The sequence below is a fragment of the Pinus tabuliformis genome, chromosome X (genome assembly GCF_031772625.1).
Source record: "Pinus tabuliformis cultivar Carrire ecotype Pingquan chromosome X, CPIR1, whole genome shotgun sequence".
NCBI lineage: Eukaryota > Viridiplantae > Streptophyta > Pinopsida > Pinales > Pinaceae > Pinus > Pinus tabuliformis.
In genome coordinates, this window is record NC_142308.1 from 1535733998 (window position 1) to 1535742914 (window position 8917).

An 8917-nucleotide genomic window follows, 5' to 3' on the forward strand; every position below is an offset into this window, starting at 1 on the left:
TAAGGGCTGATGCTAGGACAAATAACACCTGCTTCAAGGAGTTCCTTGATGATTTTTTCAATTTCATTCTTTTGGGCGAAAGGATATCGATATGGGCACACATTAGGTGGTTGGGCCCTTGGGACCAAAGTGATGCTATGATCATGTTCCCCTCTAGAGGGTGGAAGCTCTTTAGGTTTGTCAAATACCGATTGGTGGTGGTTTAAGACCTGTTGCATCTCAGGATGAATATGAAGAGTAGTGGGTTCTATGGCCTGGATGGCATTAAACTAAGCGATAACTCCATGATGGCCTTTTTTCAACAACTTTTCCATTCGATGTGAGCTAATGATAGAAGGAGCACCTGCCTGGAGTCTGTGAAGGGTATGCATGTGGTCATTCTACTTAAAGCTCATATATAACTCCTGGAAATCCATTGTGATTGGGCCTAGTGTGCGAAGCCATTCAACACCCAAGACAATGTCACAACCACCCATGTTAATCGCAAACATATGGGTCTTTAGGTGGTAGTCCCCCATCTGAAGTTTAATATTTTCACAGTGGCCTTCACATTTCATTGTCTCCCCATCAGCAATCAAGACCTTGAAATTATAGATTGCCCATACAAAACAATGAACAACTTCGGTGACTCATTGATGGATAAAGTTATGAGTGTTGCCATTATCAATCAATACTACTATAGGGTGATGTTTAATAAAGCCTCTAATTTTGAGAGTTTGGGGCGCAAAAATGCCCGCCAAAGCATGTAGCAAGATAACTGGTTTCTCTGGCGCAACTGTGAGCTCATTGTCCTGTTGGGTTTCCTCAACTTCATCCTCTGGTCCCCCAAGGGGTGGGGCTTCCTCAGATGAGTTGTGATCAATAACAACAATTTGAAAGAATTTTGGTTCCTTGAATTTATGCCCCGGGGAGTATTTGTCATCACAGTAGTAGCACAATCCTTGTTTTCTTCTTTCATCCATTTCTGCTGGAGACACCTTTTGAACCTGGGTAGGGCCCTGAGCCTGGGTGGGGCATCCATTGGCTATGAAATTTGGACGAGGAGACTGGGCAGCTAAAGCACATTCCACTTCGATAGCCTTTGTGCAAGCGTCTATTCATGTAGGTGGTTGGTGTATCCAGACATGTGCTTGGATGGCTTCTTTGAGACTACTTATAAAGCATTCCAAGTAGAATTCATCTCCTAGACCTTATGTGTGGATGTCCAATGTCTCAAATGCTACAATGTAGTCTTTTACTGTGCCTGTCTGTCGGAGCTTAGTAAGATGACCCAAAAAATTAGATTCTCTGTCAAAGTGGTCACAAAGATATTTTGAGAACACCTACCAAGTTATGTTCCCGGGATAGCATTTCTAATGCCACTACCACCATTGCCATCTCTCTTGGTCCAAGTAAAGGGCTCCCACACGTAGTTTAGTTTGATCATCTCGGATATCATTCAAAATGAAATATTGTTCCATTTGTGCTACCCATACTGTCGGATTAGAGCCATCAAATTTATACATGTCCAGCTTGGGTGGCCGAGGGTGGGAATGTTGGTGATTTCCATGGAAGTGAATATGATGGCTAGATTCTCCTTCAAGGTCTTCATTAATACCATGTGCCTCTGGATGCAACCCCGATGTGCTCATATTGAATTGTGCCATGAATTTCTGCATATGTTCCTCGAAAGAAGCCAACTTTTGTTCAAGGCACTCGATCTTCTCGTTGGCCATGACTTGAGCTCTGGTTTCTACCATACACAGATCTTGGTCACTTGATATCACTTTGAAAAAATTTGGGACCGCCCAAAAATTGAAGCTGACAAGTGAATGGTACCACTGCGATCAGCTCGTCGTCCTGAATCTTATGGGCTAAGTCTCTTGTAAGCGTCCCGGGAAGGCCTCCAAATGGAGTTTTACTCCCCGCTAATCAATACTGCAGTGGCCAAATTCCAAAAAACTTGATCCTGCCCAATGTCCTGCGAAAATCAGGCCCAGACTATAGAAGCCACAAAACTCATTGCGCAAATGGTCATATTTGCCTACGAAACCCCAACGGATGAATGTGAGTTGGACTGCAGTAGCGACAAAACCCCAACTGCTAGATCTAAATGGTATTGTGGCGGTAGAACCTCAACTGGGGGATCTGATTGTTGCGGCAGCGACAGAACTCCAACTGCTTCATCTGAGTCGTACTGCGGCGGTGGAACCCCAATTGGTGGATCTGATCTAGCAAACAAGATAATGGGTGATCTTCAAATAGTCGAGGGAACTATGGTCTCAAAGGAGTGTCAGGTGCTACATATCACAATATACATAAGGGTCCAACAATAGTACTCGGCCTAATCTTTTAGGGCACTAACTAAGGAGGATCAACCGTAACCTTAGTCGTACTACCCAACTACCCTATCGTACACATGAGTAATCTCCCCGAGTGTTATTCTCAGTGTACTATAGCAGCAAGACGGCTAACGGCTTATCTAAGGCGAGGTTTCAGGTGATCCTAGGGGGCTTCCGATATACCCAGAGGATACGTGGAAGGCAATACGTGCACGGTTCGGTCTAATGCGCTACTACTCGAAGGGGTACCCACAGGGGTTACAAGGGATTCTAACAAGCATGACCACCTCTTTTATTTCATGCGTGCATGCCTCCCCAAATCCGCAGGTTTATGCGCTCAACGACATATCCAGTGATTTAAAGATGTCGGAACATGTCTCTAGCCTAAAAACATTTCTGCCAAAAATGGAGGTACCACCGGCCCTGGAAAGTGCTCTAATACCACTTTTTATGCTCTTGACCTATGAGAAATTCCAGAATGCCAAATATGCGAAGAATACAACCCAGAACACGGAATAAAATGAGAAAAACAGCAAGTATTTTATTATTCAAAGATGAAATCAATATTCACTTGCCTCTTTGAGGGGGCAACCTCCAGCAGAGCAGAGCTTGATTACAAAATAAGACTCGATATTTTTCAATGGGGAGTCTCTAGCCTCTATATAGGATTCATACATACAATACCACGGGTCATTACTTTGGTTCTATCAATACCATATATCTAATACCATGGCTCGTTTGCAACTAACTGTGGTCCCTTTCTTAAATGTGGGTCAACCACTTACAATTATTAATAAGGGATTTACTGACTCTTTAACTAACTATGACTATGACTCAACCCTATTGGTTTTATTACATAAATAAAGGGGTTAGGGTTGGACCCTAACATTCATAAAAGCATTATTAATGTCAAATAATAGGAATTTTTATAATTCATGAAAAGAAGTTATTTAAATTACTAAATAATTTAAAACAAAAATAAAAATTATTTCTATGATTAAGTCTAATAAAGTTGAAAAGCATACGCAAAAATACAAGTTACAAATACCCTTATAGCTATTTTGATAGTTCTTATTAAGTGTGGTGTGTGTTTTGCTTAAAAAAAGACAATACATATAAGCATTACTTTACTAACATGTTTTACACATTACTGGGTTTTTTTTTGTTGAATTTGTAACTTTGTATTAATCAAGAAAACTGATATACATGTATAACCATATGCGCACAGAGGAAGTTCTGAAACGCATATCTCAACCTCTGTCGCTTATACAAACTACTATCGATTACATGTATACAAAAATTCTTATGTTTGGGTCTCTTTAGGCCTAGAAACCATCTATACAAGAAAGTATTAAAACCCAGATAGAGGTGTCACCCAAGAATTTGACACAAATGACACCATAGTTGCACCTTAATCATCTGCAAGATCCAACCTAGATGTTGTAGGAAAGAGCCCCCAAGGGCGTCATTGATGCCACTAATCCACTGAAAAGAGGACACCACCGTCAACCCATGAAACAATAGATCACCATTGCTAAACACCTCTACAAGTGAACATTGGTATTACGAGTCATAAACAAGCCAGGATGCACTAAAGTCTAGAAAAAAGTACACACCCAACCCAAAAAAAGCATGGTCGTGACTCTGATATGTTGTCATAATCAAAGTAATGAAAGGCCATCAAAGGGCCTACCAAAACAAAAAAACAAGTGCTTCAGGAGAGAACCAAAACCCATCACCCACCACCCTAGATCATTGTCCATTATTTGAAGACGACACATTTTCCAGAACTCGAGCACTTGTGCTAGGAGGGTCTCTGGCATCTCCACCATCTGATTCACAAGGAACGTGGCTCTCCACATGCATGAGGCGATCATCAATTATGTCCAAACAAAACCTCAAGTTTCTCAACATTTTTTTGACATCCTCCAAGGAGGCGAAGATGTTGTACTTCTATACTTGTTTGTCCCTCAATACAAAACCCAACGATGTCTTCATTTGCCAATGAAGCGCAATTGAGTTCGAGTACTGCTTATTTCTACCCTTGATGTGCCCAAGTTCTGGCACCCACACTGCCAAGTCCTCAAGCAATTAAGAGTTAAACATAGACTTCCTCTCTTCCCCAACTTTTATCTCTAAATCCCTTATCTCCTAGCACATTTCTGGTGGAATTATGTTGAAATATGTCGCCATAGAGTCTTGGGAAAAGAGCCTTGCCCCCCTTTGTCCAATGGTTTTGCCATTGCCACCCTTTCTACTCCTCTATCTATGTCTTGGCGACATCTCCAAGTCACGAGGATACAGCTCTGGTTCCCTGTGGGGATTTCCCCTACCTGTAAACAGACATACATACTGACCCAACCCCCCCCCAATAAGGTCTAGACACCAGCACACAATCTTGTCACAATAGCACCAGACGGAGGGATTAATCTTGGGTGACAATCCACCAGAGAAGGCAAAAGGTGACTCTACTTCATCCATAAACTTAATTCCCTCAACCATTGGACAAAATAAACACCACCCCAAGATTGCAGACCTACGACGACACAGTGAACAAAGATCCAACTTCAAACCCCACACACAACACTAGACTCAATATGAAAATAAAACTACCCAACCCAATCCTTGCCAAAAAAGCCAACTAAAACCATCACCAACACTGACAAGTTGACACAAAACCAGACACCAAATAACCCTAGAATACTCAAGAAAAATACGAGACTTCAAAAGGAAATTGGCATGCCACGATTGAGACACACACCCTTTAAGACCCAATTTAACACAACGACACAACAGAACATCTACCAAGACCAGACAAAGGACCAGAGCAGACGAAATTAACTTACAGGTTGAGCACTCCAACCCAAATTGACCTACAAATGCCACCACTACCTCCGAACACCAAAGGGATAGAAACCTCGAAATTTATATCTGCCTTGTGCGAAACACCAAAGATTTCTACACCAGAATTATTGCCCACCTCCTCTTTTCAGACAATAATCTCTAGAAGGTTGAGGTTCCCCCTCATCTCTCGCTCTCTCCTCACAAAAAAACTTGACGATTCTCCATGCCATAACAAAAGACCTCATCCAAATGTACATTTGCATGCTCATGCAAGTGAAGCACCCGTCGCATACCAACGACATTAAATTAGGGATTGAGTGTTTGACGGTGGTGGGCATGAAGCCCGAGACCTTGTCCCATCTACCAAAACACCCCATCACGGAGTTTTGTACATTAGTGTTAATTTGTATAAATATTTTATGAGCTCTTCTAATTTTCAAATATTTTTTAACTAGTCTTTTTTATTTTTCTCTTTAAATAATAGTAAAAAATGAAATAACTCATAACCCAACATCACATGTGATGTAATATCGTTGAAAAATATTTTAAATATTGAGAAATAGTTCTCAACCATATTCATAAATCACCATTCAAAAATAACGATCAACCTGGAAGATATCATTTAACTACAAAATTTTGCATATGGAATAAAGTGGGTGAACTGCCATTTTTAAAATTTAATAAATAATTAATAATTTCTAAAAGAAAAATAAATGAAACATTCTACTTAATAATATGTGGCAATCATGCTTTAGTGGTGACAAAGAAAAAATATTGGCAATCATGCTTTAGTGGTGACAAAGAAAAAATATTTCTCATCAATATGCTTATGCATATGAAAAAAAGGTAAATTCATTTTCAAACATGGCTTAAAATGAATTTTACAGATAAATTTTTGAAGTTAACATATAATTTGGACAATGTAATTTTTGAGTGTTGTTATAAATGTCACATTCTAAGCTAAATATACAGGTAAACGCATAAAATTGTGGAGTCTTAATTAACAAAATTTTTAATTAATAAGATGTTTTTATATTTGTTATTTTAATATCTACAATATTTTTAGGATTAGTCAAATTCTTATATTTCACTCTTATTTACTTATTATATTTCACTTTTATTAAATTATTGTCAAGTTGTTTTCCTTAACTTGTCTTTGTTCATCAAATACGTGCAATGCCCATGACCTTTCTCATATACATGTCACAAAGCACCACAAATTTCATTGGTAATGTGGTTCCTTCAACTGTAAATTAATTTAAATATTGATACATGTTGTGTTGTTTTATATGCAATATACATATCCCAGAAAACTATAAATAAACATATATTTCCATTTGTAAATATTAATTTTCTTTGTAATAATTTTTTCTTATTTATTTACTATAAATAGTATTGTAATTCCATTAGCATGATGTCATTTATGAAATTTATGTCCCTTTTACTAATAATTTCCAATGGAAAACTAAGTGATGATATTCCCGACATAGACTAGGCCATTTGAGCATTTAAGCATGTTATTGAGGCTAAGTATGTAGGTGAAGTCAACCTAATTATGGATGGAGTTTAACGTAATTATTCTTAGGTGTTTTATATATTTCAACAGAAATGTGATTTGCATCAAATAAATATTTGAATTTCTTGTCAAACCAATGGTATCCATTGAGCAAACATTAATAATAATTTATTGTCCATCTCACATGCATATCATTATAACTAAATGTTCATATATTATTTAATGTAAAAAAATGATTAATAATAAAGAAGTAACGCATATTAATTTAAATATATTTGGGTCTTTATTGAAATTGTCTTAAAAAATACCCTACAATACCTTATGGTAAGTTGTTATCGGGGCAAGGATCATAATAAGATATTTCTAATCGTTATAAATAATATATCAAAAAGAAATGCTAAATGCAGAAATTTTGTAGGTTTTAGTCTCCCATCATGTGGGAAAGCAAAATTCTCATGTGGTCCACCATACCTACATTAAAATAAGAGTAAACATATTAATATTTATTAGCACCAAAGTCACATAGAGTGTGAGAAGCAATTCACCATTAAGATATAAATCAAGGAGTGTTGGATGGCTAAAGAGTCAATTTACTAACATGTGAGCTGAAGGAAAAATTCACATTTAGTGTGAAAAGAAACTCACCATTACGATTTTAATCGAGAGTGTTGGAGGGCCTAGTTGACTAGTCAACTAGGCCAAAGAGTTAATGAAATGTAAGGAGTGAATCAACTATGAAACCCAGTCAACTAGATAGTTGGGTTACTCAATTGGTGGATTGGGTCAATCAACAATAGAAGTATGATAATTGCAAGTACCTTCTACTAATTGTAATGTATAAATAGGCATGACCATATGATGTAAATAGGTTGTTATTGGTCATATAATAAAAGACCCATTGTTTATTGTATATTAATTTGTCATATATTATGGCCATGTGATTGCATTACTGGTGTCTGCTTATTATGTAATCCATTAAAATATAACATTGGTTATGTTGTTGATAGTACATGATTCAAGATTGTATATTAGTTGTATGCATGTAAAGATGTTGAGTGTTGAGGATATACATTAGTGGTGGCAATGTAAAGTGGAGAATTACTTTAAAAACTATGCTAGGAGGAATTGATTAACACTTTGATAGGCAACGATGTAGTTTTTCATGAAAATCCATAGAAAATTATTAGAAAAAAATCATGAGGAAATAAAGAACTTCATCAAAAAGGTTGCACATGAATAATTAAACAAAAGAAGAAGAAGTGTTGTGAGATTCAATCAGTGGTGGTAAAAATAGCCTTTATGAATGGATTGAGTAAATTGTTAAAGACTTCTACAAATAAATTGATCAAGAATGCACCTCATTCAATGTAAGAGAAAATTCTACGATGACCTGCATGATGGTTTACTCTATGCAATGCCAACTTATAACATATGTTCCTCATTGACAAAGGAATTGGCCATATTGTGAAGGCATGATCCTCTATGGATATGCTAACAAATTTAGACTAAGAAAAGAAATAAGAATATTCCGAATATTTCTAAAGAAAATGAAGATAACTACAAGGATTGTCGTCATCAACCAAGATTAAATCTAGGTTTAGCAATGCGGCAGAAACCGCTCATGAGATGTCTCGTAGAATAAGATAAACCATAGTTGACTCGCATTGAAAAAGTTGATTAGAAGATATTCCAAGCATGGAAATAAAGGAAGAAAGAAAGTTGTAACACTCCCTCCCACCCCCTTGGATTTTCCAAGATGAATGGGAGGTGTTACTTTTAATCAATCTGACCTTCATGGTCTCATTATGAAGGTGGAGTTAAATTTCCACAATCCTAAAAACTCTCATAATCAATCTCTAATACCATTGTTGAATCAAGCTTTTTTGACACCTAATCCTCATGATTGGGTGAATATAATGTAAATAGATAAATAAATAATATGAACAATCATCGGGAGATGAAGTGAACAGTCTCTCTCTCATGTATATAATGAAGACTTACCTGAAGGAATAAACACGAATCAATTTTTGGTTGAGGAGTTACTGTCTGGTCTAACATGGTATCAAAGCCAGCAACTTTTTTTAGTTTCCCTTTGCTTTGTAACTCCCTCCTGCATATTCTGCTTATATTCTGCCCATGTTCTGCAGGCTGACATCTCTGTCATATCCCTGCGAAATCTCATTCATTGTTTAATGTATTCTTTGAAGTGCGTTAAGGAGTCTATTCGTTGTGTGTG